Here is a 7,463-nt window from a genome sequence, read left to right on the forward strand (position 1 = left end):
CCTCACCGCACTTTGACACAAGGGTGGATTTGATCTCACTAAGTGGGTGTGTAACAGCCACCAAGTACACTAACATTCCAGAGGAGGAAAGAGCTCAAGAGGTAAAGGGGATAAATTTGGACAAAGACAAGCTACCCATTGGACAAAGACAAGCTACCCCAAAACACTTGGCCTGCTATGGTGTGTAGAAAATGATGAATTCAAGTTTAACATCATTATTCAGCAAACACCTCACATCAGATTATTCATTTTCAATAAAGGAACTATTTTTTGTATGAGTACCCAAGTTTTACTTTGCCATCCTTTGGTAACTGACCTGTGTACTCGTTGGGGTTATTTTCCCTGGGGTATTTTCTCAAGGTGGCATAGTCGGTCAAATTAGAGTAAATTCCGTTAAATTAATTTCCCTCCACTTTTGGTATGCCACACATGGTTACATTTTCAAGAATTTGGTTACCCTTTTAGAGCATGTTAAATCTCTATGGCTGGATGATTCTATTGACTGATTCACCGACTGCCTGCACTGCACTATTACTCTGTATTTCCTGGTCAATCACTAGCATTGCCATGTTAATTGCACACATTATTTACTGTGAGCATGACTTTCCTTTAAAAAAGGAAATATCATACTTTCCTTTAAAAAAAAATTTTTTTTTAACTTTTTGTTTTGTTTTGTTTGTCCCATAGTGTTTTTTGGGTCAATCCCCTTAGTTTTGTGGACCTAATTACTTTATTTTAATTTATATCTATATTATTACATACAGTTCTGTTGTACTATGTTTTACACTATACACAACCTGTTAGTTTCACGAGAGAATGCACGTGATGTTTCTGTATTGCTGTGGTGTGTTTTTTGTTTTGGTGTTGTTGAGTGTTTGAGTCTTTGTTGTTGTGAAAATTCAATAAATAAATCATTAAAAAAAAAAAGATCCAGCCTCCAACGACACGTAGAAAAAAGGACCACCAAAGAACCACCAAAATGTTCACTAAGTTGTGTATTACACAAAAGTAAGTCATATACCAAATATATATACAATGAACACACACCCACAGTCTCTCTTGAAGTGGAAAAAAAAGTCCTTTAAATAAATATATAGAATGGATTATAGTCTTTTTTGGATCATCCTCACCCATTTCTTAGTCTGAAGGTGAGCGGATCCTCCGTTCTGCCAGAAGAGCGAACGCTGAACTGTGACTGAAATCACATACTGTGACCGTACCTACTGGATTCGATTTAACACCTACTGCTCGGCCATTGATACCACATGTACTGATCAGTACAAGTGATACAATCTGGACGTTCTATATGGCGCATATTTTGACAGCTCTTCTGCGCTAATCATGTTGCCTTATGTGATAGCGCAGTATCCTCAGTGTCCAGTGGTTCCATACTGCAGAATCTCGTCAGAAGCAGTAGGTCATCCAGGAATTTCTTCCATCCATCCATTTTCTATACCACTTATCCTACTGGGTCAACAGAGAACCTGGAGCCTATCCCAGGGAGCATGGGGCACAAGGCGGGGTACACCCTGGACAGGGTGGCAATACATCACAGGGCACACTCATATACACATTCACACACCCATTCATACACTACAGACACTTTGGACATAAAGATAACAAGCTCGAAAGAAACATACACTGTGTCAACGTGTTGGGAGGGGGAGTGAGTAAAGAATGTGTGCTCACTGATTTATAAGCTAAGGTTACATCAGTTTATCCTTTCACTTGCCCATTTTTATTCTTGAAAGAATAATATGATAAACTGTAACAGTTTTAACCCCAACATATAATGCGTATGGGATAATAAATTAATAAAATGTATGTGTACTTCACCTAAGCTATGGCTAGGATGGCCAGGGTAATCATGAACCACACTTAAATCAGGATCTCGTAACAGTAAACGACCTACAGGCATATTAGTAACCTAAGAGACATTACTATATTCAGAGGTAACAGGGAGAGCCAAAACAGTTGCACAAAAAATACGACATCAGTAGATGAGATACAAGTACATGTAAACAATCAATGAGGAAATAATTATCAGGTGGGCCCCCTAAGGGCTGCTTGATTGAAGAGGCACTGCCGATTGAGCCTCTTAAAGGGATGCTATTTGTAGGATCTGTTGGGGCAGCTGTGGCTCAGGTGGTAGAGCGGGTTGTCCACTAATTGTAGGGTTGGCGGTTCAGTTCCTGGCCCACATGACTTGCCCAAAGTGTCCTTGGGCAAGACACTGAACCCCAAGTTGCTCCCGATGGCAAGTTAGCGCCTTTCATGGCAGCTCTGCTACCATTGGTGTGTCAGTGTGTGTGTAAATGAGAACCAGTGTAAAGTGTTTTGGAACCGCTAAGATTAAAAAATCGCTATATAAGTGCAGACCATTTACCATTTACCATCTGTTTTACATCTGTTGGCATGAATCCACTGAGGTGGAGAGTCTGTCAGACCCGCTGTCCAAGTCACAGCCAGGACTATTGTAGGGGAGATGTAGAGAAAGAGATACATCACCATGCAGGCTGTTAAGTTTTGCATCAAAGCATGACCGTATCTGCCAAGAACGGCATTTCCTGTAAAAGAAATACCAGCATTACCCTTCACGCATAGGGAAGGGAATGGGCAACCCATTAATACTTCAGAAGGTCAAAGTCAACCCAATTCTTACTCGTGTCAATACAAGCCTTAGTCAATTGGTCTTTTGAGGTTCTGTTCATGCATTCAACAACTCCAGAAGATTTTGGATGATAGGGAATGTGGAAATGTCAATGGATAATCAAGTATTTTGTCAATTTCTGTTACTAGTGATGTGAAAGGAGTGCTATAATCACTACTGATGACCATGGGGATGTCTGGGAATGATCTCTTTGGCTAGGTCTTGACCAGTGTATTAGCATTTTCTTTACTGCAAGTAAAAGCGTCCACTCATTTAGAAAACTTGTCAACAATGACCAATAGGTATTTTAGATTGCTAGACAATATGTATTGTCAAAAAGGACCAGTGGAGAAGCATCATGTTTGGCAAATTACCATGAAATGTTTGCTCTGGCCTAAGTAAGACAACTTAAGAGTAGCTCTCAGTTTCTGCATGCAGAAACATTCTTGTAACAACCTTACCACATTTCCACCACTGACACTCCATGGAAATGTCTGAGAAATGGTAAACTAGAAACTAGAAATGGGAAAACAGAAATTGAAAGAGCCACACACCCTTCTTGGTCTTTAAACAAACCTTGCTGAAGTGCTGTGAATGCCAGTAAGCAATGTCATCAGTACTGGCTTGTGCTTGTAGAAAAACAATGCCAATGTCAGGTGGGCATAATTCATGTGAAAATAAAGAATAAACACAGTTGGCGGTTACATGTTGGCTTGGAGGCCCTGTTTAGCAGCCCATTTTACGACCTCATCTGCAAGACGATTGCCCTGAGCTTCAAAAGATTCCCCAGGTGCATGCCCAGATTTTTTAACTATGGCCAACTTGTGAGGTAATAAACATGCCAGCAAAAGATCTGATACTAGAGTAGCATAAGAAATGGGCTTACCATCAGCCAAGTGAAATCCTCACGCATGCCAAATCTTACCGAATCATGTGTCACTCTGAAGGCATACCTCAAAACAGTGTAAATAGTGACAATATCATCTGTAAAGAGAATGCACGCACGGATAAGCGACGTGTGTGAAACTGATATAAGGGAGTAAGCAGACCTCATAACCGCAATGAAAAATCATATTGTCTGGTTTAGCACAGGAACCATCTACAAAAACATGTTCACCTTGCTCAGATAGAACATTTGAAACGTCTGAACGTACACTAGGAGAAATGTGAATTTTGGCTAGGCAATCATGAGTGTTTTCAGTGACTGGCTCAGCAGAAGTGAGGAGGCAATGCAACAACACAGCTGGTGTGTTAGGCGCACTAGTAGGTTTGATAGTTATATTTTGAGTGGCACAAAGAATAACCTCATATCCTGATCTTCGTAGCACTGTCATGTGTTGTGTTTGGATGTTATTCAAAATGACAGTGACCTGGTGTGAGGTAAACAATCTTCTCAGTGGCCTGCACTAAGAGAGCAACTGTAGCCACAGCACAGAAAAATGCTGGCAATCCTTGTGCCAACAAATCCAATGTTTGGGATAAATAGGCTACAGGCCTGTAAGCGCCCCCATGACCCCAGTCACATATAAGTGGAAGTCTTTGCTGTAGTTAGGCAGCCTCAGTGAAGTTGCAGAGAATAAGGTGGCACTCAATGCTTGGAAAGAGTAATTAGGGATCCACTGATGGCAATAGTTGATAATTCCCAGGAAGCTTAACATTTGCTATTTGGTATGGGGCAGCAGGATTACCCTTGATCACATCCTGTTGATCAGTAGAAAGTTACTTTGAGCCCTAAGAGATAATGAACCCCAGATATTGTACTTGTGGCTGGCACCATTGAAATGTCTCACGAGAGGCCTTGAAACCACACTCAGCTAGATGTTGGCACAGTTGAATGGACCCTGGTACAAGTGTCTTTATCTACAGCAGGTAAGAGAACGTCATCTCCATAGGAAATCAAACAACATCCCTGTGGGAGCATGAGACAGCCAAGGGAGTCTCTGACTACAGGGAAGGGCGCAGGAGAGTCCACAAACCCCCTGAGGGAGACACGTCCAGGTTTTGTGTTGATTTGGAATGTGAAGGCAAACAATTGCTTTGAGTTCTCATAAACAGGCACACTGAAAAAGCTGAACACAGGTCCACAAGAGTGAAATATCATGTGGAATGGAAGAGCTAATAGGAGGGACATCAGGCACTAATGGCACTACTGGAATAACTAGTTCATTGATTTTACACAAATTTTGTGTAAAACACCATCCTTTCCCTCCAGCCTTAGGAACTGGGTTAATATGGTGAAACTATTGGCATAATCATGCCCTGCTGTAATAATACTAGAATAACTGGGTGTATCCCTTCCTCCTTTTTAGAGGGTACTGTTTACAAAACCCAGGACAATTATATTTCACTTTAGCTTGATTAAGGTGTACATGTTACCTGTCCTACTTTGTCCTTATGGAGCCCATAATGTGTCAGGTATGTCAGCGAGATCAGGATGAGGGATGCCACCATTGTTGCCAGGTATGGAAATTGGCCCTGCTCCTACAGACAGACAACTGGGAACACACAACTGCAAAGAGCCATTGGCAAAAGTGAGTGATGTTCAATTTATGCATCAGATCATGGCTGGTCTACTCATGCCACGAACTCCGTTTCCCATCCTGCACTGCAGCCTACAAACATGGCCGCCATGGACTGCAATTCCCAGAACACTCACACACTGACATGTTCACTCTCACCTTCATTCTAATTTTGCAGGCCTGCATCAAATTCACAGCACAATCACAATCACAGTTTAAAAGGACTTTCATTGCACTCACTCTGTGCAAAGAATACACGCCATTCCTTGTGTTTGTGATCATACCAACCTGTTTATCTCTCTGCCCAGTTTTACATTATTGACTCTTTTTGCCCAGTGTTTTTGAGATTGTCTTATCTTTGATATTCTGTTTGTTGATAGCCTGACCTTTTGCCTGTTTCACGATTCTGAGTTTTGCCCACGTTTTGGATTATAAACGTCTTTTACCTGCATTTGTATCCGTCTCTGCCTCTCCACCGTGACAACGGCTTAATAATTGAAAAGGTGAGTTCTGAATGATTACAAATTGATGTGTGAAAAAAACAGAAGAATCGTCAAGTGATTTAACACACTATGGAGTGTGCATGGGCACTGAAATGGAATCACATCAATTCCCACAGAGCTAATACAACCCCAACTCCAAAAAAGTTGGGACGCTGTGTAACATGTAAATAAAAACAGAATGCAATTATCTGCAAATTTCCAGCCTTTTGTTGCCCCGTCCCAACTTTTTTGAGACTGTTTTCTATGTTCTGTTGTGAATAACATATGGGTTTGAGATTTGCAAATCACTGCATTCTGTTTATATTTACATTTCACACAGCGTGTACAGGTTTGTACATGATGCTGTACATGGGACTTTCTTGTCCCACAACATATTTTATATTCTTTCTCAACTTACTTTGTCCCTCACTTTTTTCAAATGTCTGCTTCATATATTCATAGAATCGAAAATCAAAATGGAACACATATGCATCATTTCAGGTTCAAATGATCCAAAGCAACGATATGGAGTCCACTGGGTCTTTCAGTAAAACCATCCACATTAGGTTGTACATAGAAACCTAAACCACAGCTATTCATCCAATACTCCAGGGTTTGCCTCACTTGAGGTTTCAAGCCCCTGTCCTTTTTCTAAGTTATTTAAAAGTGCCCATCGCAACATTAATTAATAAAAAGTTATATTATGTAAAATCATTTGAATTCAAATTAACACGAGAGCATGCACAAAACAGTAGCAAATTAAATCACAAGAAAGTCTGAGAATTTTCTTATTTATTTGTCCGACTTGAGTCTGCCGTCAGATAGTCTCGTTGTCATGATGCAATCGCGATGTGTCTCGCTTCAACAGGCAGACAGGTATACAGAAACCACTAGCTCTTCTGCTAACCTTTTCGGAATATTAGCAGCATTTTATATGCATATCGTCGGTAGTTTTCAAATTGATTTAGAGGGAATGTGTTGGTAAGTACTAGCTAAATTAAATAGCTCATTAAATTTCCATACATGCAAGTTACCTTGTTATATAGTCAGTAAAGGCACGATGCCAAACAGACAAAGGCGTCAGAAAATGAAGTGTAATGAAGTGTTAATGAAGTGTATTCAATATGTATAGCCAACATTTAGAATTATTACTTAAGCACAATCGAATAATCAATATTAGTTAACAAGCATAATCTATATGTATAATCAATATTTAGAAGCATAATCTAAATCCACAGAACACTGTTTGATCAAGTTATATTCTAAGTGTGTAAAGAGTTAGATGAATTCTGTGTCCTACTGTACAATAATTGTTTTTTCTGTACCAGCCTGTATCTTCCTCCACAGAAGCAAATAATTTTGAGGCCAGATATCTATTAACGAGTTAGGATAAGGCCTAAGAAGTGAGTGTTGGTCAAGGTCAGGACTCTGTCTGAGTGAAACCTTTTTGTAAAAAAGAAACCTTGACCTCATAAAACCTTTTCAAGAAAAACAACTAACTGCACATGCTCCACAAATTTAAGATATCATATAGACATGAATATTTAATTGTGGCAAAGAAGATTGGTCTGTTTTTAATGAGGAAAGGCAAAACCCCACCTTAGAGGAGTACACTGTTGAGAAAGGTATGTAAAGGGCTATGTGTGTTTGCATAATTTAGACTTTCTGCAGACTGTCTCACTTTATTGTTTCAATAAAGTTTATTTACTTTGTGACATCTACTAAACACTCTGTCTCTGAAGTTTTTTTTACTTACTCTGAAAAGATTGTTTTCCACATGACTTGCCCCTTGATAACTAATATGGTAAATTT

This window comes from Ictalurus punctatus, chromosome 12, assembly GCF_001660625.3.
Source record: "Ictalurus punctatus breed USDA103 chromosome 12, Coco_2.0, whole genome shotgun sequence".
In the NCBI taxonomy this organism is placed as follows: domain Eukaryota; kingdom Metazoa; phylum Chordata; class Actinopteri; order Siluriformes; family Ictaluridae; genus Ictalurus; species Ictalurus punctatus.